This window comes from Mustelus asterias, chromosome 7 (assembly GCF_964213995.1).
Source record: "Mustelus asterias chromosome 7, sMusAst1.hap1.1, whole genome shotgun sequence".
Taxonomy (NCBI): domain Eukaryota; kingdom Metazoa; phylum Chordata; class Chondrichthyes; order Carcharhiniformes; family Triakidae; genus Mustelus; species Mustelus asterias.
The window spans coordinates 133,283,473-133,308,883 of NC_135807.1; positions in this window are offsets into that span (position 1 = coordinate 133,283,473).

The following is a 25,411-nucleotide window of genomic DNA, read 5'->3' on the forward strand; positions in this document are numbered from 1 at the left end:
ACGAATCTTTGTAGTTCCTTGCAGCCTTGAACAGAGCAGGAGGCATACCAAGCTGTGATACAACCAGAAAGAATGTTTTCTATGGTGCATCTGTAAAAGTTGGTGAGAGACGTAGTGGACATGCGGAATTTCCTTATTCTGCTGAGAAAGTAGAGGCTAACCTATACCCTCTTTTAACATTTTCCAGTCTTGAGGAAACGCCCTTGACCTGAAACATTTACTTTTGTTTCTCTTTCCAGATATGGGATCTGATCCGAGAGAGTCACCTTCTGTGGCTCAGGGTCAACCCTTGTTTGATAAACAGCCCATGAAACCGCTGGTGACTTCCCCCAACATGAACCGCGCTCTACATACATAGAAAATAGGAGCAGGAGTAGGCCATTTGGCCCTTTCGAGCCTGCGCCATCACTCAATATGATCATGGCTGATCATCATATTTAATATTCTGATCCCCCCATCCTCCCACATCCCTTGATCCCATTATTCCCAAGAGCTATATCTAATTTCTTCTTGAAATCACACAATGTTTTGTCTTCAACTACTTTCTGTGGTAGTGAATTCCACTTTCTGGGTGATGAAATTTCTCCTCACCTCAGTTCTACAAGGTTTACCCCTTATCCTCAAACTATGACCCCTAGTTCTGGACTCCCCACCATCGGAAACATTCTTTCTGAATCTACCCTGTCTAACCCTGTTAGAGGTTTATAAGTTTCTGTGAGATCCCTTCTCACTCTTCTGAACTCCAGTGAATATCATCCTAACTGACTTAATCTCTCCTCATACAACAAACCTGCCATCGGCCTGATAAACTTTCATTGCCCTCGCTCTATAGCAAGGACAAGTGTATATACAAGTGTGGGTGGTGGTTAAATTTGGCATCAGGTTCTCCTGGAAAATCAATAGGCAGCCGAGGGGTTGCCTGTCCCCGATTTCCGATTCCGCAGGGCTCAGTGCTTTTCAGGCACAAAAATAGACGACCGTAAGTTAAATTCCTCCCCCTCCTCCCTACCAGCACCACCCAACCTCGGGTTAAAACTGTTCATCGGAAATAAAATCTGTAAAACGTAATTAACTGCTTTTCAAAATTGGGATTTTCCAATTGAAAGGTGAATTCATCAGTCCATTTTTCCAGCATTTCAAACGATGGCCATCCATCAGCTGTAGCTGTGAAAATGTAAACATGGGACGCAAAACAGTTTGCCTGTCATTACCAATACCAGAAAGAAATGAATGGTAAAAGTAAAAGATTGTGACATGAAAGCAGCTGGCAAAAGGACTCCTGTCAAACAACACATACAGCTCATGGGAATAGTATCCGTCAAACTGACAATCTCTTTTGGAAAGAGAGTCGAACTGACTACATCCAGTTAGTTAGCTACCATTCAAAAAGATCTATTCCAAAAGTATTCAGTCCACTTCTGTTGTCAGCATTCCGTTGGAAACTTCTAAGCTGTCAGTCTTTAAGAAGCTCGAGATTAATTATTATTGGGTTTCATTTTCCGATGCGTAAGCCTTCAGCTACGACCAATGTTCCTGAGTCTGCGGATTCCACCGCTTGGTATGTGAATGAATAAAACTAGGCCACGACCGCTCTTTTAGGCAGACGGCAGTGTCGGGGGAGTGTCCGGGCACCGCTGTGGTAAGTGCCAGGGTACTGCCAAGGGGGGCAGTGCCAGAGTAGTGCCAGAGGGCAATGCTTAGGCAGTCCTAGGGTTCAGTTCCAGAGTACTGCCAGAGGGCAATGCCTGGACACTCTTAGGGTGCAGTGCCAGAGGACTGCCAAGGGCCAGTCTCTGGGCAGTGCCAGAGGGAAGTGTCAGGGGAAGTGTCAGAGTCGTGTTGCTGTACCCTTGTGTCGACGTGAAGGAACAATTTAAGGGGGAGGGGGTGGACTGTCAGGTGTAAAGAGGCTCAATAATGATATTTAAATATATTCAAAATGAGGATCCTGACATTCAACATCGAGATACCCGTTACGCTATTGGTGGAGGGTAAGGAACGATCGCAACACGAATTCCCGTCAGGATAAAAACACGTTCTGGGACTCCTGAGGAATTTCCCACCCCCCCTCTCCCCCCCAACCCCAAAAGTGTAAGCACCCAGGTGTATAATCATAGAAGCATTGAAACTAGAAGCAGGAGGAGGCTATTCGGCCCTTCGAACCTGCTCCACCATTCATTTTGATCGTGGCTGATCATCAAATTCAGTATCCTGATCTCCTGCTTCATCCAGGGAGGTCGGGGCCGGAGGATTTGGTCTGCTTCCTCGCCAGGCTCCTCAGTGGGAAACACTCCACGTTCCCACCTCTGCCACAGCCTCAACATTCGAGAATTCCACCCAGCATCTCCAACAACGCAGCACTTCCTCAGCGCTACACCACAATGCCAGCTTAGAATTTATGCTTAAGTCTTTGCAGTGGAACTTGGACCCAGAGTTTTCTGACTCCAAGACAAGAATCTTACCCACTGAGTCGCAGCTAACCTAGAAAAACCAGGAATCTATAATAACCTACCTTCCCCCACAACCATCCCCAACTCCTCTTGCCTTGCTCCATCTAAAGATCACACTTTTGAGTTCAGGATTCACAGAATCATAGAATCCCTACAATGCAGAAGGAGGCCATTCGGCCCATCAAGTCTGCACTGAAACAATCCCATCCAGGCCCTATCCCCGTAACCCCACATATTTACACTGCTAGTCCCCCTGACACTGAGGGGCAATTTAGCAAGGCCAATCCACCTAACCAGCACATCTTTGAGACTGTGGGAGGAAACCGGAGCACCCGAAGGAAACCCACGCAGACACGGGGAGAATGTGCAAACTCCACACAGACAGTGACCCAAGCCGGGAATCGAACCCGGGTCCCTGGCGCTGTGAGGCAGCAGCGCTAACCAGTGTGCTACTGTGCTGCCCCTTTATTTTTTTATTTGGCTTCTTGCTTTTGACTGAATCCTGAGACCACTTCTCTTAACGGCTTGCTCCAATGCAGGGTCGAGGGGATTCGGAGTCTATCCTGGCAGACACTGGGTGTTAGGCAGGGTACACCCGAGATGGGACTCCAGTCCATCATGGGGCACACACTCACAGGGGGGGTTTCCGAACAACAGTTTGGGAAACCCAGCTTTAGGCGCTGAAATCATGATACACTTTCCAGATTCCTGAATGCAGAATTACACAGTGCAGAGAGGAGAAAGTGTCTGGAGTGAGCATTAAGTGGAGAGGGAGGACGAGAAGGACACAGGTCTCTGTTCCAATCCAGCACAGAGTGCCAGCTTGTAGAGGAAAGAGCCTTTTCATTCCGGTGACAGGAAAGACCTTTAACAAATTGTGCTTGAATATTCTGAAACCCGGTTCCCAGTAGACGCGACTTCACAAACAAAACCGCTCAGGGTTTGGCACATTTTGGCTCTAATTGGCACTAACTTGGCAACCTCGCTCACAGAGGCCGTAAGACTAATTGATAGGGGAAATGAGAAGTGTGTGTAATAGGGGGTAGCTTCTCTGACATGGCTGGTAAGGATCGATCAAAAATTATCTTCACCCCCAAACTGTAGTCTGTCTGTTTGGGGGGGACGGGGAGGGGGGGTGGGAAGCAAAGACTTACCCCATTTGTAAACAAAATAATGTAAGAAAACCTCCATCAGTCGAGCCGACCAGCACACCCAGCAGAGGTAATGTTCCTGTCAAGTCATCTGGACTGTTTTATGGAAGGCAGGGAGCCATTTATTTTAAATACAAAACAGAAAGACTGGCAGAGATTTTGGAAAAAAATGATTTGGCCTCACAAGAATATGCTGTCGCCTGTTTCATGTGAGTTTATTTAACAATGGCCCCCGCAAACAGTGATTAACTTCAGACATTATTGGAACGTTAAAGTGTTATAGAAAATTGGCGGTGCTCTTAAAAAGGGTGTTTGATCAAAAGGTGTTATGGCAGCAGAGTGGAATATGACATTCCACTGCAGAACGGACATATTAACGGCTGTTGAACCAGCCTTACAGAATCCGACTGAATTTTTCCTCTACCGTCGCTGACATTGGACAATGCATTTGAATTCTCAGGACAGCCGCAGAACCAAAGAGCCACGTCGATGTTTGTCACTGCATGTCGCTTCACTGAGGGAATGGGGGAGATGGTGAATGTGAATGTGTAGAGTGCGCAAAGAGGATGCGCAAGGTTGAGGCCAGTTGTGTTTAGAAAGAGCAGAAACCAGAGCGGGCTGATTGGTGGGAAGGTGCCGTTTTGTAGAGATCATCGAGGTCCCTGACCAACTTGACCTTGTCCCATAAGGGTGGTGTGGTGAACCATTGTTGGTTACCACCAGGAGTGCTGAACCATGGTTTGGCCAGTACTATGAGTCTGTAGATATGTTACTGTTGGGGTTAGGGTTGGGCTGTTCTACCTGTTAATATAGTCCTATGGTACACCCCAGTTGGCTCCGCCTCCTGGGAGAGGTATAAAGGTCACTGCTCTGCCTGGTGACCCTTTAGTCTGGGATTGTATATTGTATATAGTAGCTCCGTTATTGTTGGCAATAAAAGCCTTTATTTCCCGGGTACATCCTGCCTCCCGTGTGATTTATCGCGCATCAGGCGGCACGGTGGCACAGTGGTTAGCACTGCTGCTTCACAGCATCATGGACCCAGTTCAATTCTGGCCTCGGGTCACTGTCTGTGTGGAGTTTGCACATTCTCCCCATGTCTGCATGGGTTTCCTCCGGGTGCTCTGGTTTCCTCTACAGTCCAAAGACGTGCAGGTTAGGTTGATTAGCCATGCTAAATTGACTCTAGTGTCAGGGTAAATATGTGGGATTATGGGGATAGGGCCTGGATGGGATTATGGTTGATGCAGACTCAATGGGCTGAATGGCCTCCTTCTACATTATAGGGATTCTTTGATTCCATCAGCTTCACTAATTCTAAGTGAAATGGGCCAAGGCTTTTGATACGGTAGCTCTACCACCCCCTACCCGCTTCCCCCTGTTGCATGACTCTCTGGATTCCATGGTACCACCAGCATCCGTCCGTTTGGAAATTGCAGTCAAAACTGTCCCCTCCCCATTCTGTCAGGATGCTTCACAACATTGCTGACAATGTCAGGTCTGCTGCCAACAACACAAGTGTGGGATTTTTTCCTTGGCTAAGAAGGAGAGGGTATGGCGGGATTGTTTAAAGTTTTAATAAAATGTATTTATTAGTCACAATTAGGCTTACATTAACACTGCAATGAAGTTACTGTGAAAATCCCCCAGTTGCCACACTCCGTCGCCTCTTCAGGTACACTGAGGGAGAATTTAGCATGGCCAATGCACCCTCACCAGCACGTCTTTCAGACTATGGGAGGAAACCGGAGCACCCGGAGGAAACCCACGCAGACTCGGGAAGAACGTGCAAACTCCACACAGACACAAGCCTGGAATCGAACCCGGGTCCCTGGCACTGTGAGGCAGCAGTGGGAACCACTGTGCCACTGTGTCGCCCCCATGGAAGCTCTGAAAATTGAAGATTAATCTGTCGGATATTGCCAGAGCAAACCCAGAGGAGGAAATCCTTGGGGCATTCAAAAAAATATGCGTTACATTTTGTTTCCATTTTCCTTCAAAATCCTTACTCGTTAGTTATAAAACTACTGCAAATTGAGGACTTTTTTTGACTGACAGCCAATGAACTTTCCCAGCCATCAAACTTCATTTCCTAGTCCCAGGTTAGCTATTGTTGTAAACAGTTCTCTCTCTTGAGGTGTTGTCCCGCTCTCTCTCAAATCTACCTTCATTACCCCGCTCCATAAAATACTAACCCCTCCATCCATGCAAATTACTGTCCCATTGTCAAACTCCCCCTCATCTCCCAAGCTTTTCAATATGCTGCCACTTCCCAAATTCAGTCTCATCTGTCCTGGAACCCCCACCACAATACTAAAACGATTCTTATCACAACTGGCATTCCAAGTGACTGACACAGGTAAGCGCTTGCTTTTTGTCCTTCATCCTTGGGTGGCACGGTGGCACAGTGGTTAGCATTGCTGCCTCACAGCTCCAGGGATCCGGGTTCAATTCTGGCGTCAGGTGACTGTCTGTGCGGAGTCTGCATGTTCTCCCCGTGTCTGCGTGGGTTTCCTCCGGGTTCTCTGGTTTCCTCCCACAGTCCAAAGATGTGCAGGTTAGGTGGATTAGCCATGTTAAATTGCCCCTTAGTATCCAAAAATATGCAGGTTACGTGCATTGGCCCTGCTAAAATTGCCCCTTAGTGACCAAAGATAGAATAGAAGAATTACATAGAATCCGTACAGTGCAGAAGGACACCACTCGGCTTATCGAGCCTGCACCGAGAACAATTCCATCCAGGTCCCATCCCCACAATCCCACATATTTACCCTGCTAGTCCCCCTGACACTAAGGGGCAATTTAGCATGACCACTCCACCTAACCTGCAAATCTTTGGACAGTGGGAGGACAGTGGGAGCACCCGGAGGAAACCCACGCAGATGCAGGGAGAACATGCAAACTCCACACAGACAGTGACCCAAGGCTGGAATAGAACCTGTGTCCCCAGTACTGTGAGGCAGCGGATTAGGTGGATTGGCCATGCTAAATTGCCCCTTAGTGTCCAAAGATGCGTAGAATAGGTGGAAAAGCCATGGTAAATGCATGGGGTTATGAGGATAGGGTGTAGGGGAGGTACTGGGTGGGATGTTCTTTCGGAGAGTCGGTGCAGACTCGATGGGCCAAATGGCCTCTTTCCACCCACTAAACTCCCGCCATTTGCGATGCGCTGAAAAAAACAAGGAAAACATAAAACAAGTTCTTCTGCATTGATTTTTCCTTCTCTTATTTCTTCTTTCTCTCTCAATGAACATATTAGCAACACAAAATATGAATACTCAAACCTACACACAAACATACGGGGTGTGCAATACCATGATTGTTTGTCTGCTTTATTGTCTGATCTCTACAGAGTGGGATAAACCAGGTATAGTGCCCACGGATGGTAAACATTTAGTTTTAATAAAAACACCGTGCCTTACATTCCATTAAGGAATGGTTGTTTGCTGACTGTTTCTGGTGAATGACAATTTTCTTTTTAGTTGGTTGTTGGCAGTGGTGGAAATGCGATTACAATTTGATTACACGGAGTGGCAAAATTGCCCTGCATGAATATTCTGTGGAGAAAGGTGGAGAGGTTGCATGTGTTGGTGTTTTGTGCAGAGAGGGACAGGGCAGCAAGGCTGATTGGAGGTTTAAGTGGCAACAGTCAGTCACCCAAATAAGGTCAGTTGTGGAGTAAACTAATCCTAATGGTAAAAGGATCAGAGAGAGAGATGAGAATATATTTCATACAGTGAATTCTTATCAGGAATACAGCGCCTGAAAGGACAATGGATGTATGTTAATTCCTTCAAAGAGCTAGTGGGCCTATGATGGGCCGAATCTCCTGTATGATTCTGTAAGACTGTATAGGGTGGCATGGTGGTTAACACTGCTGCCTCACAGCGCCAAGGAGCCGGGTTCAATTCTGGCCTCGGGTCACCGTGTGGAGTTTGCACATTCTCCCCGAGTCTCCCCGGGTTTCCTTCGGGTGCTCCGGTTTCCTCCCATGGTCCAAAGTTGTGCGGGTTAGGTTGATTGGCCACGCTAAATTGCCTTTAGTGTCAAGGGTGTTAGCAGGGTAAATATGTGGTGCCACGGGGATTGGGCCTGGGTGGGATTGTTGTCGGTGCGGGCTCAATGGCCTCCATCTGCACTGTAGGGATTCTATGATTCCTACAGTGCAGATGGCGGGTTAGTGGAGCTGAGTCCATGAAAATATCAGCCATGATCTTATTGAATGACGGAGCAGGCTCGAGGGGCCAGATGGCAAATTCCTGCTCCTAGTTCTTATGTTCTTATGAGTCCCTTTTGGCGATTAAACTTCTCCTTTGTTATATTACTCCTTTATTCTCTTTCCTCTTGTTCCTGTGAAGGCCGAGAGACAGGTATTTGAGATCAATTCCTGATTTTCTTTCAAGAGAAGGTGTTTGAGGTCAGGCGGAGGTAGGGGGTCCTGATGTTGGAATAAAGAAATGGTCAACAACCGGGAATAAGTAAAAGGGGTGCAGGAACAGAAACAGCGAGGGTGTGGGGTGGGGGTCTTTGTTTGGAGGGGGGAGCAGTTTGTTCACATTTTACTGAAGGTGGCAAGACTGGTTAACAAAGCAGTTCAAAAACTGCTCACCAACTTTTACAGATGCAGCATAGAAAGCATTCTTTCTGGTTGTATCACAGCTTGGTGTGGCTCCTGCTCTGCCCATGATCGCAAGAAACTACAAAAGGTCGTGAATGTAGCCCAATCCATCACGCAAACCAGCCTCCCATTCATTGACTCTGTCTACACTTCACGCTGCCTCGGAAAAGCAGCCAGCATAGTTAAGGACTCCACGCACCCTGGACATTCCCTCTTTCACCTTCTTCCGTTGGGAAAAAGATACAAAAGTCTGAGGTCATGTACTAATTGACTCAAGAACAGCTTCTTCCCTGCTGCTGTCAGACTTTTGAATGAGCTTACCTTGCATTAAGTTGATTTTTCTCTCTATGCTAGCTATGAATGTAACACTACATTTTGCTCACTCTCCTTTCCTTCTCTATGAACGGTATGCTTTGTCCATATCGCGCGCAAGAAACAATACTCTCGACTGTAAATACATGTGGCAATAATAAATCAAATGAAAAAAAGCACATGGGATCTTGGGCTTAATGAATAGAGGCATGGCGGGGGATGGAGAGGGATATTCTGGCCCTGCCAGTGAAGGGCATCATTATGGGTGAGATGGTAAAACTTGGAGGGCTGTTGGCGGGGATGGAAAATCCTGGCCATAGAGTATAAAAACCAGAAAGTTTTGCTTTATTAATCTATATTTGTTCATGGGGTGTGGGTTTCGTTGGCTAGGCCAGCATTTATTGCACATCCCTAATTGCCCTTGAGAAGGTGGTGGCGAGCTGTCCTCCCGAACAACTGCAGTCCATGTGGTGTAGCTACACTCACCGTGCTGTTAGGGAAGTCATTCCAGGATTTTTAAACAAACAGTGAAGAAGTGGTGATATATTTTCAACTCAGGATGGAGTGTGGCTTGAAGAGGAATTAGCAAGCGCTGGCGTTCCCATGAGTCTGCTGTCCTTGTCCTTTTAGAGGATCGAGGGTTTGGAAGGTACTGTCGAAGGAGCCTTGATGAGTTGATGCAGAGCATTTTGCCACTGGTGGAAGGAATATATGTTTAAAGTGCTGGAGAGGGTGCCAATCAAGTGGACTGCTTTGTCCTGGACAGCGTTGAATTTTTCGAATGTTGTTGGAGCTGCACTTATCCAGGCAAGTGGAGAATGTTCCATCTCACTCCTGACTTGTACCTTGTAGATGGTGGACAGACTTTGGGGAGTCAGGAGTTGAGTTATTCTCCACAGAATTCCCAGCCTCTGATCTGTGCGAACCCTCAGTCAATAGCCAGATCCAGTGAGGGCATTGGGCAGGATTTTCTGGCCACGTTCGACCCGAGACCAGAAAATCCTGCCCGAGGTCAATGGACCTTTCCATTGTCTGCACCTTGCCTGGTCTGACTCCTGTGGTGGGTAAGATGGGAAAATATGCCCTATTGTGTCCAATTCTGGGCACCACACTTCAGGAAGGAAGCTTTGGAGAGGGTACAGAAAGAGATTGACAAGAATGGTTCCACAAATGAGGAGTTACGGTTTATAGAATAGATTGGAGAAGCTGGGACTGCTCTCTTCCGAGCAGAGAGGAGATTTAATAGTGGTGTTTAAAATCATGAAGGGCTTTGATAGATTAAAGAAAGGGAAACAGTTTCCAATGGCTGAGGGTCAATAATCAGTGGACACCTCTTTTAGACAATTGATAAATGACACTGAGGCTACGTGAGGAAAAAGCTTCTTACACAACGAGTGGTTCGGACTTAGAAAGAGCTGCCTGATAATGTGGTGGATACAGATTCTCAATCACAGATTTCAAAAGGGAATTGGATAAATAATTGATGGAGGGAAGAAAAAGCAGGAAAATGGAGAAAGTGTGAGAAATGCTGGATTGCTCTTTGAGAGAGCCAGCACAACCCGATGGGCCGAATGGTCTACTTCTGCACTCTGCTGCTCTATAATTAGTGAACATTGCAGCCACACTGATCCCCAGTGATTTTTAAGGGATGATTATTTGCAATAATTTTCCTAATCATTCTTTTTTTTGTCACTTTTGTTGCAGATTTTTTCATTTTTTTTTAAGTTCTTCTCTTTTTGTTATATTTGAAATGTGTTTGTCTTAGCAGAAGGAGGCCATTCGGCCCATTGGGTCGGCACCGACAACAATCCCACCCAGGTCCTATCCCCGTAATCCCACACATTTAGCCTGTTAATCTCCTGACACTAGGGTCAATTTAGCATGGCCAATCACCCTAACCCGCACATCTTTGGACTGTGGGAGGCAATCGAAGCACCCGGAGGGAACCCATGCAGAGAACATGCAAACTCCACACAGACAGTGACCCGAGGCCGGAATTGAACCCGGGTCCGTGGCGCTGTGAGGCAGCAGTGCCTCTGCGCCACCGTTGTGGGGCTGCAGGAATTAAGAGAAATAGGGAGGGACAATGCCACAGAGGGATATGAAAACAAGGATCAGAATTGTAAATGCAAAGCATTGCTGTATTGGGGGCCAATGTAGGCCAGCGGGCACAGGGGTGATGGGTGAATGGGATTTAGCGCCTGTTAGTTTGCAAGCGATAGATTAGTGGTGTCTGCCTGCCCCAGCTTTAGCAGGTCGCTGTTTGTGCTGTGAATATTGTCTGGCTTTCATTTGATCCACCGTGCAAGGCTTCAATAGCATAAACACTCTCACAACGGGAGTAACCTATGGAATCTCGAAGGCAAATACGCTGGTTTAAAAGTATTAGCTCCATTCTGGTGTCACAATGAGACCAGCTTGAATCGTTGTAAAGGAGACAATTTAACCTTTAAAAGTAGTTAATTAGTTTAAAAATAAACAGAAATCTGACCATATCACCAACAGGGTAACTTTTACAAAGTGCGCTTTCATCCCAAATCTTAGGAGGCAATATTGCCATCTAGTGACTAAGAGGGAGATGGGTTTTAGTTTCACTGTGGTTCCTTCATGTAAGGACTGATACGTGTCATGACCTCTCACGTAACACACATTGTTATGGCTCCCTCAGTGATACAGGGACTGTATAAACACTTTGTCCACCGCGCACTCTCTTTCCATAGTGCCCTCACAGTGTTTCCAATGAGAACACTGTGGAGAAACTTTGCTGTAATGTCTGAGAGTCGAAACTGAGAATGCAACCACCGATATGCATGTACACAAATAGCAGATGGTTAAAAGTATTCTTTCAGACATTGCTACGGGATTTGCAACTCACACCCCCTTTGCTGACACATTCCATTTTGCTGCCTGACTCTTGCCCTGCAGAATTAGTGGCAATGATCCTATGATATGCACAGCGCCAAGACAATGTGTTAGATAGCAGCTCTCCGGGAGTTTATTAGAGTGGTATTGAATTTGTTTTAAGTCACACCTCATTTCAATAGTGAACACTGACTGGTTCAAAGATTTCTCAACCCTCTATTAAGAAATGGTTGAGTACAAGTGCTGTGAATGAGTCTTGATAAGGCAACCCGGTGGCACAGTGGTTAGCACTGCTGCCTCACAGTACCAGGGACCCGGGTTCGATTCCTGGCTTGGGTCACTGTCTGTGCGGAGTCTGCACATTCTCCCCGGTTTCCTCCCACGGTCCAAAAGATGTGCTGGTTAGGTGCATTGGCCGTGCTAAATTCTCTCTGTGTACCTGAACAGATGCCGGAGTATGGCGACTAGGGGATTTTCATGGTAACTTCATTGCAGTGTTAATGTAAGCAAACTTGTGACACTAATAAATCAACTTAAACTGACCAAGTCACATTGCATGGCAAGGTGCCATACTGAATTGATGAGGGATAGAAAGGGAGGGCTGTGTTGTTCAGGGCACTGTCTGGCAAATAAAGGACTGATGTGGAGAATAAAGGACTAACAGCAATGGAATAGAAAGGTTAAAAGGATGAAGCCTTTTGCCTGGAGGCATGCCTATAATGACTTCTGAGCCCGTGTCTCACCAAACTTAGGGTAGACTGGGAGATTGACAACGTTGACCTTTGATCTCATCTTTCATTCAGCAAGCCTGTCCACACATCGCCGAGATGCCCATTCTTATTTAACTTCTTAACAGCAAGTGACAAATTGACTCATTGCACTTACATGGTTAGATTGCGAGGGCCGCAGTGCAGGATCTGCCACAGGAGAAATTTGTTCCACATTATCAAGGCACCCGGTGTGGAGACATTCCGAATGATTCGCTTCAGCGACCTTGCCTCTTCTGAACTGTCGCTACAATGGCAGGACCAATACAGGGGTGGAGGTTATGAAGGGGAATTGGGATCTGCCACTGTCCCATGTGCCATGGTGGCAGCATTGCTGCATTTCTAGCGGCACGGTGGCACAGTGGTTAGCACTGCTGCCTCACAGCGCCAGAGACCCGGGTTCAATTCCTGGCTTGGGCCACTGTCTGTGTGGAGTTTGCACGTTCTCCCCGCGTCTGCGTGGGTTTCCTCCGGGTGCTCCGGTTTCCTCCCACAGTCTGAAAGATGTGCGGGGTTAGGTGGATTGGCCGTACTAAATTGCCCCTTAGTGTCAGGGGGGCTAGCTGGGGTAAATGCATGGAGTTATGGGGACAGGGCCTGGGTGGGATTGTGGTTGATGCAGACTCGATGGGGCGAATGGCCTCCTTCTGCACTGAAGGGATTCTATGATGATTCTATTTCAGCCATTAGGTGGCAGAAGTGCACTTTGGGACGGAACGACACAAGTGACATCTAGTGGCGGGAGTAAAGTACTCCAGCGGTTTGACCGATTGCGACAAGACGGGCACATCTGTGCAATATCACAAAGTGATCACACATTCAACAATGCAGGAGGCAAAACTGTGCAGTCTGCAAACAAGAGTGGGCCATGAAGATTTCATTCAACCACAATCCAGAATTCACCGTCATCTCCGCCAGCCCTGCCTTCCAGATCTCTGCTCTTCTTCAATTCTGGCCCCTTGCACATTCCCAATTTTCACTGCTCCACCATTGGCAGTCACACTTTAGCTACCTGGAACTGAAGTTCTGGAAATTCCTCCCTAAACCTCTCTTTCTTCTCTCTCTCTCTCTCTCTCTCTCACTCGCTCTCTCTTTCTCTCACTCATTCTTTCTCTCTCTCTCTCAATCCCTCTCTTTCTCTCTCTCTCGCTCTCTTTTTCTCTCTCTCTCTTTCTCTCTCTCTCTTTCTCTCTCTCTCTTTCTCCCTTGCTCTTTCTTTCTTTTCAAGTTTGCTGATAACACCACCGTAATGGGTCGGATCTCAAACAATGACGAGATGGAGTACAGGAAAGAAATAGAGAATCTGGTGAACTGTTGCAACAACAATAATCTCTCCCTCAATGTCATCGACTTCAGGAAGTGTAGAAGAGGACATGCCCCTGTCTACAGCAATGGAGACGAAGTAGAAATGGTCGAAAGTTTCAAGTTTTTATGTGTCCAGATCACCAACAACCTGTCCTGGTCCCCCCATGCCGACACTATAGTTAAGAAAGCCCACCAATGCCTCTACTTTCTTAGAAGACTAAGGAAATTTGGCATGTCAGCTATGACTCTCACCAACTTTTATAGATGCACCATAAAAAGCATTCTTCCTGGTTGTATCACAGCTTGGTATGGCTCCTGCTCTGCCCAAGACCACAAGAAACTACAAAGGGTTGTGAATGAAGCTCAGTCCATCACGTAAACCAGCCTCCCATCCATTGACTCTGTCTACACTTCCCGCTGCCTCGGCAAAGCAACCAGCATAATTAAGGACACCACGCAGCCCGGACATACTCTCTTCCACTTTTTTCCGTCGGGAAAAAGATACAAAAGTCTGAGGACACGTACCAACCGACTCAAGAACTGCTTCTTCCCTGCTGCTATCAGGCTTTTGAATAGACCTAATTCGCATTAAGTTGATCTTTCTCTACACCCTGGCTATGACTGTAACACTACATTCTGCACTCTCTCCTTTCCTTCTCTATGAACGGTATGCTTTGTCTGTATAGCGCACAAGAAAAAATACTTTTACTGTATACTAATACATGTGACAATAATAAATCAAATCAAATCAAGTCTTTCTCTCTCTCTCTGTCTTTCTCTCTCTCTCTCTTTCCCTTCTCACTGTCTCTCTCTCTCTGTGTCTGTCTCTCTCTTTCGCTCTCCGTCTCCATCTCTCCTTTTCCCTCTTTCTCTCTCTTTCTCTCTCTTCCTCATTCTCTCTCTCTGTCTCTCTCTTTCTCTCTCTTTTTCTCTCTCTCTTGTTCTCTCTTACTCTCTTTCTCTCTCTCTCTCTTGCTCACTCTCTTCCGCTCGCTCTCTCTCTCTCTTTCTCGTTTTCTCTCTCTTTCTCACACCTCCTTTTAGGAGCCCCACAAAACCTATCTTTTTGTCCTAGCTTTTGGTCATGTTTCCTGTAATCACCTAATATGGTTCAAGGTCAACTTTGACCTGGCAATGTTCCTGTGAAATGCCCTGGGATATTTTACTATGTCAAAGGTGCTACACAAATGCAAACTGATGTTACTACTCCCACAACAGGGACTGTGATGGGAGTTCCTCTAGTGAATCAGCTCTTAAAAAAAACATTCTAAAATCAGAGTAAATTGGGATCCTTCAATCGCATTTTTACCAAATGTTTTAAAGGTCATCGGTAATGTTGGATTGTTCTGTGTTTGATTATGTGAGTCTATTTACTATTGACGCAGACTGCTTGACTGGCAAAAGAACTGTAGGAACAGTTGAAAACCAGAGCTGAAGCATCGAGCAGACATTTTCGAGCATTGTGAATAAAACCTGCTGCATACATAGAAACTAGTGTCATCTCTGCATAGCGCTGAGATATAAAGAACAAAGAACATAGAAAAGTACAGCACAGGAATGGGCCCTTTGGCCCTCCAAGCCCATGCTAATCTTAATGCCCTAACTAAACTAAAAAAAAATCTTCTGTCCTTACTCAGTCTATATCTCTCTATTCCCTCCCTATTCATGTACCATCCAGATGCCTCTTAAATGTTGCTAATGTGCCCGCTTCCACCACCTCCTCTGGCAGTGCGTTCCAGGCACCCACCACTCTCTGCTTGAAAAACTTCCCCCGCACATCTCCCTCAAACTTCCCCCCTCTCACCTTGAACCTGTGCCCCCCTTGTAATTGACACTTCCACCCTGGGAAAAAGCCTCTGACTGTCCACCCTGTCTGTGCCTCTCATAATTTTGTAGACCTCTATCAGGTCTCCCTTCAGCCTCCATCTTTCCAGTGAAAACAATCCTAGTTTCTTCAACCTCTCCTCATAGACAACACCCTCGAGACCAGGCAACATCCTGGTGAACCCTTTCCACATTCTCTCCAAAGCTTCCACATCCTTCTGGCAGTGTAGATATATTTAAAGTATGCAATGTTACATGTATGAAGAACAACACGGCTTGGCATGGGCACATTGGCCCTCAGCATCTCCCAATTGGAGTTCTCCCAATTACTTGTCAGATCTTCAGCAAGAAGCAAGAGACTTCTGGTAAGTGGGAGGCTTTCAAAAATGTATTAACCAGGGTTCAGGGTAAGCACATTCCTCTTAGAGTGAAGGGCAAGGCTGGTAGGAGTAGGGAACCCTGGATGACTCGGGATATTGAGGCCCTGGTCAAGTAGAATAAGGAGGCACATGACATGCATAGGCAGCTGGGATCAAGTGGATCCCTTGAAGAGTATAGAGAGCATAGGAGTAGAGTTAAAAGAGAAATCTGGAGGGCAAAAAGGGTAGATGAGATTGCTTTGGCAGATGAAGGCAAAGGAGAATCCAAAGACATTCTACAAATACATAAAGGGCAAAAGAGTAACTCGGGAGAGGGTAGGGCCTCTTAAGGATCAACAAGGTCATCTATGTGCGGATTCACAAGAGATGGGTGAGATCCTAAATGAATATTTCTCATCAGTATTTACCGTTGAGAAAGGCATGGATGTTAGGGAACTTGGGGAAATTAATAGTTATGTCTTGAGGAGTGTACGTATAACAGAGAAGGAGGTGCTGGAATTCCTAAAGCGCATCAAAGTAGATAAATCTGCGGGACCTGATGAAGTGTATCCCAGGACGTTGTGGGAGGCTAGGGAGGAAATTGCAGGTCCCCTAGCAGAGATATTTGAATCCTCAACAGCCACAGGTGAGGTGCCTGAAGATTGGAGAGTGGCAAATGTCATGCCTTTGTTTAAAAAGGGCTGCAGGGAAAAACTGGGAACTATAGGCCGGTGAGCCTCACATCTGTAGTGGGTAAGTTGTTAGAAGGTATTCTGAGAGACCGAATCCACAGGCATTTAGAAAGGCAAGGACTGATTAGGGGCAGTCAGCATGGCTTTGTGAGTGGAAAATCACGTCTCACAAATTTGATTGAGTTTTTTGAAGGGGTAACCAAGAAGATAGAAGAGGACAGTGCAGTTGATGTTGTCTACATGGAGTTTAGCAAGGCCTTTGACAAGGTACCGCATGGTAGGTTGTTGCATAAGCTTAAATCTCACGGGATCCAGGGTGAGGTAGCCAAATGGATACAAAATTGGCTGGATGATAGAAGACAGAGGGTGGTTGTAGAGAGTTAGACATAGACATAGAACATTACAGCGCAGTACAGGCCCTTCGGCCCTCGATGTTGCGCTGACCAGTGGAACCGATCTAATCTACTCTATTCCAATATCATCCATATGTTTATCCAATAACCATTTGAATGCTGACATAAAAGGGGCATTTTCAAGTTGGCAGGCTGTGGCCAGTGAAGTGTCACATGGATCACTGCTGAGGCCTCAGCTATTTACTGTTTATATTAATGACTTAAAAGAGGAGACAGAGTAATGTATCTAAGTTTATTGCTGATATAAAGCGAGGTGGAAAAGCAAGTTGCGAGGCGGATACAGGCTGCAAAGAGATGCAGGCAGGTTAAGTGAGTGTGCAACAAGATGGCTGATGGAGTATAATGTGGGGAAGTATGAAGTTATTCACTTTGGTCGCAAGAATAGAAAATCAATTTTTTTTTAAAAAAAAGGTCCGATGTAAATGTTAATGCTCAAAAGAGACTTAGGTGCATTCGTACAAGGAAAACCATTTAAAGAGGTCAAACAGGGGCAAGTGTGCTGTAGAATCTTTTTGTCTCATTGAGGTGTGCAATGTGCTGAAAAGGTTAGGAACCACTAATCTAGATGTTAGATAATGTCCTGAGTGCCAGGGAGTCCTGCGAGGTGAGTGGTTTGTTTTTCAAACTGGAGGCCTGTGACTAGCGGTGTGCCTCAGGAATCAGTGCTGGGTCCACTGTTATTTGCCATTTATATTAATGATTTGGATGAGAATTTAGGAGGCATGGTTAGTAAGTTTGCAGATGACACCAAGATTGGTGGCATAGTGGACAGCGAAGAAGGTTATCTAGGATTGCAACTGGCTCTTGATCAATTGGGCCAATGGGCTGATGAATGGCAGATGGAGTTTAATTTAGATAAATGCGAGGTGATGCGTTTTGGTAGATTGAACCAGGGCAGGACTTACTCAGTTAATGGTAGGGCAATGGGGAGTGTCATAGAACAAAGAGATCTAGGGGTGCAGGTGATCTAGGGGTGCAGGTGATCTAGGGGTGCTCCTTGAAAGTGGAGCCATAGGTAGACAGAGTAGTGAAGAAGGCATTCAGCGTGCTTGGTTTCATTGGTCAGAACATAGAATACAGGAGTTGGGACGTCTTGTTGAAGTTGTACAAGACATTGGTAAGGCTACACTTGGAATACTGTGTACAGTTCTGGTTACCCTATTGTAGAAAGGATATTATTAAACTAGAAAGAGTGGAGAAAAGGTTTACTAGGATGCTACTGGGACTTGATGATTTGAGTATAAGGAGTGGCTGGATAGACTGGGACTTTTTCTCTGGAGCATAGGGGACTTAGTGGTGATCTTATAGAGGTCTATAAAATAATGAGGGGCATAGATCAGCTAGATAGTCAACATTTTTTCCCAAAGGTAGGGGAGTCTAAAACTAGAGGGCATAGGTTTAAGGTGAGAGGGGTGAGATACAAAAGGGTCTAGAGGGGCAATTTTTTTCACACAGAGGGTGGTGAGTGTCTGGAACAAACTACCAGAGGTAGTAGTAGAGGCGGGTACAATTTTGTCTTTTGAAAAGCGTTTAGACAGTTACATGCGTTAGATGGGTATAGAGGGATATGGGCCAAATGCGGGCAATTGGGACTAGCTTAGGGGTTAAAAGCAAAGGGGTGACATGGACAAGTTGGGCCAAAGTGCCTGTTACCATGCTGTAAACCTTGATGACTCTGGCTCTCTAAGCCCCCACAGAAATAGAATATATGCTAAATTGCCCCTTAGTGTCAGGGGGACTAGCTAGGGCACATACATGGGGTTATGGGGATAGGGCCTGGGTGGGACTGTGGTTGGTGCAGGAGGCCAAGTGGCCTCCTTCTGCACTGTAGGATTGTATGGTTCTATGATTCTATGGTTATCTTTAGCCGCTTATACCTTTGCTCTCGGAGCGTGAGCATTCTCCCACCAGTGAATTCCCATGGGAATTCTGGGAGTTTTGTTCCAATTTTTATTAAAATTTAATGTTTATTTAATGGTCTGAAGTAAGCTTACGTTAACACTGCAATGAAAATCCCCTAGTCGCCACACTCCTGATCGGGTACAGTGAGGGAGAATCTAGCATGGCCAATCCACCTAACCTGCATATCTTTCGTGCTTTGCAGTATGGTGGATATTACCGACATCTATATATCACGTTTCTGAGTGGAATACGGTAGTCCGAAGTTCCCTTTTGTGTTGCTCTTGCTATAGTTAAAATACTTCAGAACATTTCAGAACACTGGACAGAGGTCTTTGGTTGAGAGTTGACATCAGGCCAACTTCCCTTCTCAGAGTCTTTGCAAATCTAGTCCCAAAATCTTTCAGAGGAATCATTAGATGTTTCCACATTGATTGGTGAGGGCGATTGCCTTCCAATGGTTAAAAGGATTGAGGGCAGTCAACCTCGATCTAGCACAGGGAAATCCGCTGCCAAAAAAAGCACTCAGTTCAATGTAAATTGCCGCTATATTGTAGGTCTCGCTGAGAAAAACCTTTCGGATGGTGAGCAGGAAATTGAAATGCGGTAAGTGGTATTTCGGAGTGGGTGTTCTTAGGATGGAGGATATTTTTACTCTGCATCTAACTCACATTCAGCTAGCAGTACTCAGCCTTATAACTGAAAGCCAAAGTCTTCCCATTTGGCATTCCCCAATTTCGATAAGCATACGAAAAGTATTGGACACAATCTCTGCTTTCCATTAACTCTTCCAGTGGCATTCTGAAAACTCTACCCCACAGTTGCATTTGATGCTGTTAAATTCTTAATTCCAGATTTTTTTTAATGTTGAATTCAAATTCCACCATCTGCAGTGGTAGGATTTGAACCTTGGTCCCCAGAACATTAGCTGAATATCTGGATTAATCGTCTAGCGATAATACCACTGGGCCATCACCTCCCCAGTACTCTCTACACGTAAACAGCCACTGGTACCACCACAGGATTTAACCCGTATTGTTTCCAGCTAGTCCCTTTTTTGCAATATAGATAACAGAGGATGGAATCACCTGCTCATCCAGTAACGCAAACGATTAGAACAAAAAAGCACAGAATGGCGACTGAGAAAAAAATTCTGTATGCACTGGCTATTTTTCATTTCATTATCTTATCCTCTCTTCTCTTTCTCAATTCTCGGGAGAATCTGAAATCCCTTAGGGGAGGTGATGGCCTCGTGGTATAATCGCTGGATGATTAATCCAGAAACTCAGTTAAAATTCTGGGTACCTGGGTTCAAATCCCACCACAGTAGATGGTGGAATTTGAATTCAATGTTAAAAAAATCTGGAATTAAGAATCTACTGATGACCATGAAACCATTGTCGATTGCCAGAAAACCCATCTGGTTCACTAATGCCCTTTAGAGAAGGAAATCTGCTCTCTTTACCTGGTCTGGCCTACATGTGAACTCCAGAGCCACAGCAATGTGGTTGACTCTCAACTGCCCTCAGGCAGCTAGGGATAGGCAATAGACGCTGGCCAGACAGAAACGCCCATGTCCCATTAATGAATTAAAAAATGTTCTCTGAACCCTTTACCATGTACCATTATCCTAGAAGTGAGAAGAGATAAAACTGGTGCCAAGAATCTTCTGCTTCTGATTTGGTCAAGTTACCCACATGACTCAAACTGACCTCACAGCACCAGACACCCGGATTCGATTCCCGGCTTGGGTCACTGTCTACTCGGAGTCTGCACATTCTCCCCGTGTCTGCGTGTGTTTCCTCCAGGTGCTCCGGTTTCCTCCCACAGTCTGAAAGATGCATTGGCCGTGCTAAATTCTCCCTCAGTGCACCTGAACAGGCGACGAGGAGATTTTCACAGTGACTCCATTGCTGTGTTAATGTAAGCCTACTTGTGACACTAATAAATAAACTTTAAACTATAACTTACACAATCAGTTGACAGAGAAGCACTAGCATTGGGGTGGGAGGGTCTTAAAAGCTAAGAGTAGCAGCTAGATAAGCACATGAGGGGATAAGGAGGAAGGACATGTGCAGACAGAGATGAAGGAAGATCAAAATGGACCACTTGGGCTGAATGGTCAAGTAAAGTTTACTTATTAGTGTCACAAGTAGGCTTACATTAACACTGCAATGAAGTTACTTTGAAAATCCCCTAGTCGCCACACTCCGGCGCCTGTTTGGGTACACTGAGGGAGAACTTAGCATGGCCAATGCACCTAACCAGCACGTCTTTCGGACTGTGGGAAGAAACCGGAGCACCCGGAGGAAACCCATGCAGACAAGGGAGAGCGTGCAGACTCCGCACAGACAGTGACAGAAGCCGGGAATCAAACCCAAGCCCCTGACGCTGTGAGGCAGCAGTGCTAACCACTGTGCCACCATGCTGCCCACATTGGTCTGTTCTTGTGTTGCACTTTCCATGTAATTCTAGGTAATTAGCCATCGTCAAGCCAACATTGGGACCTGGCAAGATACAAAGCTTTGGCTCCAGAGAGTTCCCGTCACACTTTCGCCACTAGATGCGGTTTCCATTTCTCTATAATTAATGGGAAACTCTAGAAAGTGGGTGCTTGTCCTCTCTAAGCACCGATACTTAATACAATGTTCGATTGATATCCTGCCTCTTTCACTCAATTACCTGCAGGTGTTGAGGAAGAAATTTCACGACAGCTTTATCCACTCAGACGTTTTACCTGTGGCTATCCACCTTCCTCAGGAGATTTAATAAAGCAGAGAGAGCCCATGACAGTGCAAATGGCACAAGCTCTATCGAGAGCAGAATGAACTGAAAGGGCCAAAGGGTATTTTCCTTGTCCCTACTTTATGACCTTAATAATAATTTTATGATGTTTCGGTCCAATTTGTCTCATAAATCTCGCAAAATACCCAACGGGCTCTGGGAGGAGCAGCGATGATGGGGAAAACACATTTATCCAGCTTTACACCAAAGAAATCCTCTTTGTTTTTTTGCAGACTTAACGGGCATCCTGGGATCTGCTTTCTGTTGTTGCCCCAGAAAGGTAGATAGAAAGGTATGTAGAAGATAAGAGCAGGAGCATTAGGCCCTTTGAGCCTGAAACCAAGGTGTTTCCCTACCCGAAACCCTCGAGAGCAACAATTGCAAATTGACGTTAGTGATCTTGTTAAAAAGTAAAAACGCCCCTTCTGGTTTTTCGAGCCTTACGTCCTTCGTGGATGAACGTATGTGTTTTTACCACTTTGGCTCAAAGATCCCACAGAGCAAGCCTACCAGTTTGCATGTTCTCCCCCTGCCTGCGTGGGTTTCCTTCAGGTGCTTCGGTTCCTTCCCACAGTACAAAGATGTGCAGGTTAGTTTGACTGGCCATTCTAAATTGCCCCTCAGTGTTGGGGGATTAGCAGGGTAAAAATGTGGGGTTATGGGAACAGGATTGGGTTGGGATTGTCGTCAGTGCAGGCTCGATGGGCCAAATGGCCTCCTTCTGTACAATAGGACTTTTATGAAAAATAAATTCCTCATAATCAATTGAGGACTACAATTTGGAGGAATTTAAACAATTGAAGTAGCTCACAGGGGCCTGGGGCAGCAAAGTTGCTGCAAATATTATACTGCATTATTATATTAGGGCGGCATGGTGGCACAGTGGTTAGCACTGCTGCTTCACAGCGCCAGGGACCCGGGTTTGGTTCCCTGTCACTGTCTGTGTGGAGTTTGCACGTTCTCCCTGTGTCTGCATGGCTTTCCTCCGGGTGCTCCGGTTTCCTCCCACATTCTGTGCATTGACCCACACAGTGGGTCACCAGTGTGGCGACTAGGGGAATTTCACAGTAACTTCATTGCAGTGTTAATGTAAGTCTTGTGGCTAATAAATAAACTTTACTATGCTTTACTGGTGGGGGAGGGCATAATTGGGGGGTGTGGGAGATCGGGGCTGTGGAGGAGTGGAGGTCAAGGCTGGGTCCGGTATGCTTGGGGTGAGTTTCCTGCCACAGTCTGAAAGACGTGCTGGTTAGGGTGAATTGGCCTTGCTAAATTCTCCCTCAGTGTACCCAAACAGGCACCGGAGTGTGGCGACTAGGGCATTTTCACAGTAACTTCATTGCAGTGTAAATGTAAGCCTACTTGTGACACTAATAAATAAATTTTTAACTTTAAAACTATATTGTGTTATAATTACGAATGGTGCCCAGGCATTCGAGGACCTACTTCCAGAATCTGGCAGATCTGGAGACCACCTTGGTGGCTACCTCGCTGGAGAAATCAATATGGTTAAAGAGGAGGAGCCAGAGTGCACTGCTTGAAAGAGTGCGAGAGGAAGGATGTTAATAACCTGAAAGGGTGCAAAAAAGATTTACAAGAATGTTATCGGGACTAGAAGGTTTGAATTATAAGGAGAGTCTGGATAGGCCGGGACTTGTTCCCTGGAACGCAGGCAGATGAAGGGTGGCCTTATAGAGGTTTATATAAAATCATGAGGGGCATAGATAAGGTGAATAGCCAAGGTCCTTTCCCCAGGGTAAGGGGGTCCAAAACTGGAGGGCATACATTCAAGGTGAGGGGGGAAAGATTTAAAAGGGACCTGAGGGGCAACTGCTTCATACAGAGGGTGATGCGTATTTTTTTTATTCATTTGTGGGCCATGGGTGTCGCTGGCTGGCCAGCATTTATTGCCCATTCCCTGTTGCCCTTGGAGGGCAGTTGAGAGTCAACCACAGAGTCCAGACCATAGGCCAGACCGGGTAAGGACGGCAGATTTCCTTCCCTAAAGGACATTAGTATGTGGAATGAGCTGCCTGAGGAGGTGGTAGAGGCGGGTACAATTACAACATTTTGGACAGGTACATGGATGGGAAAGGTTTAGAGGGATATGGGCCAAAGGTAGGCGAATGGGACTAGTTCAGCTTAGGAAACCTGATCGGCATGGACATGTTGGGCCGAAGGACCTGTTCTGCACTGTATCTCTCTATGACTCTCTGTTGGAAGCAAATTCACCAGTGATTTTCAAAAGTGAATCAGGTAAAAACTTGAAGGGGAAAATTTTGGCAGGTTGTGGGGAGTGAGTCTTATTGCACAGCTTTTTCAAAACACAGTGGGCTTTGATTCTACAGACTATTAAAAAAATATAACCCAGTCTACTCTCTCAAATAAAGCCCTGGCAGCTCCTTTAGAGGACTCTAAACAAATATGAAACAGAGCTATCGGGATCAATCAATTTGTGTCAGGATAATCAAATTTCATAAGTAGAATATTATTGCACCAATTGCTGTCACATCTGATTTCATTTAGATGGTTAATTCTATTCTCTTGTGTTCTTTGTTAGAGGATGACTTTTCACTCAATAAAGCTCTTTGAAATCTCAAGCAGTTGGAGGAAAACCACTTTTACACAAACAACATCACGCCTAAGCTCTGTTAAGCTTTTTGCGTGCAGACATTTCAAATGTGGTCTTATCTTCAGCAGAGATGTGTGGCTGTTTTTTTTGGCTGCTTTTACTGAACAAGGTAAACCCCAGATCAGTCAGAGAATTCTAGCACGACAGCACAGTGGTTAACATTGCAGCCTCCCAGCACCAGGGACCCAGGTTCGATTCCAGCCTCGGGTGGCTGTCTGTGTGGAGTTTACACAGTAAGAGTTTTAACAACACCAGGTTAAAGTCCAACAGGTTTATTTGGTAGCAAATGCCATTTAGGAAACCTGATCGGCATGGACATGTTGGGCCAAAGGACCTGTTATGCATTTGCTACCAAATGGCATTTAAATGGCATTTGCTACCAAATAAACCTGTTGGACTTTAACTTGGTGTTGTTAAAACTCTTACTGTGTTTACCCCAGTCCAACGCCAGCATCTCCACATCATGTGTGGAGTTTGCACATTCTCCTCGTCTCTGTGTGGTTTTCCTCCGGGTGCTCTGGTTTCCTCCCACAATCCAAAGATGCTAGGTGGATTGGCCATGCTTAATTGCCCCTTAGGGTTCCAAGATGTGTAGGTTAGGGGACTAGCCATGCTAAATTACCCCTTCATGTCCAAAGATGTATAGGTTAGGGGGATGAGCGGGATAGGTGTTTGATGGTATGGAGATAAGGTAGGGGGTGGGTAAGATGCTCTGTTGGAGAGTCGGTGCATGCTCGATGGGCTGAATGGCCTTCTTCTCTACTGTAGGCATCCTATGTTTCTATGACTCAAATGTGCCCCAGTTGCAGGGTGATTCAAAGAGCCCTTGATGAGTAAGCATGAAATAGTTCATGCTTTTAAAATAATCTTTTACTTGATGTAAACACTTTTCCATGCGATCCGCCCACGGCCCAGGGCAGGATCGTCTGGTCAATGGGGTTTCCTGTTAAATACATAGAGGGAGATGAAGTGGGATCTAAAAGGCCTTAAATGGAGCAGACGCCAGAGTGTGGCGACTAGGGGATTTTCACAGTAACTTCATTGCAGTGTTAATGTAAGCCTACTTGTGGCACTAATAAATAAATGTACATTCCCTCCAAAGGGAAATGTAGGGTAAACAAATCCAGAGCTCCCCGAGTGAAAAATGAGATAGAAATTAAGATAAAGAAGAGAAAGTGTGCTTACATCAGACGTCAGGTAGAAACCACAATTGGAAACCAGGCTGAATATTGAAGGTTCGCTGGGGGTGGGGATGTAAAAGTAAATAAGAAAGACAGAAAGGAAATATGGAAACAGACTGGCAGCCAGCATGAGAAGGAATCTCAAAGTCTCCTACAGGGATA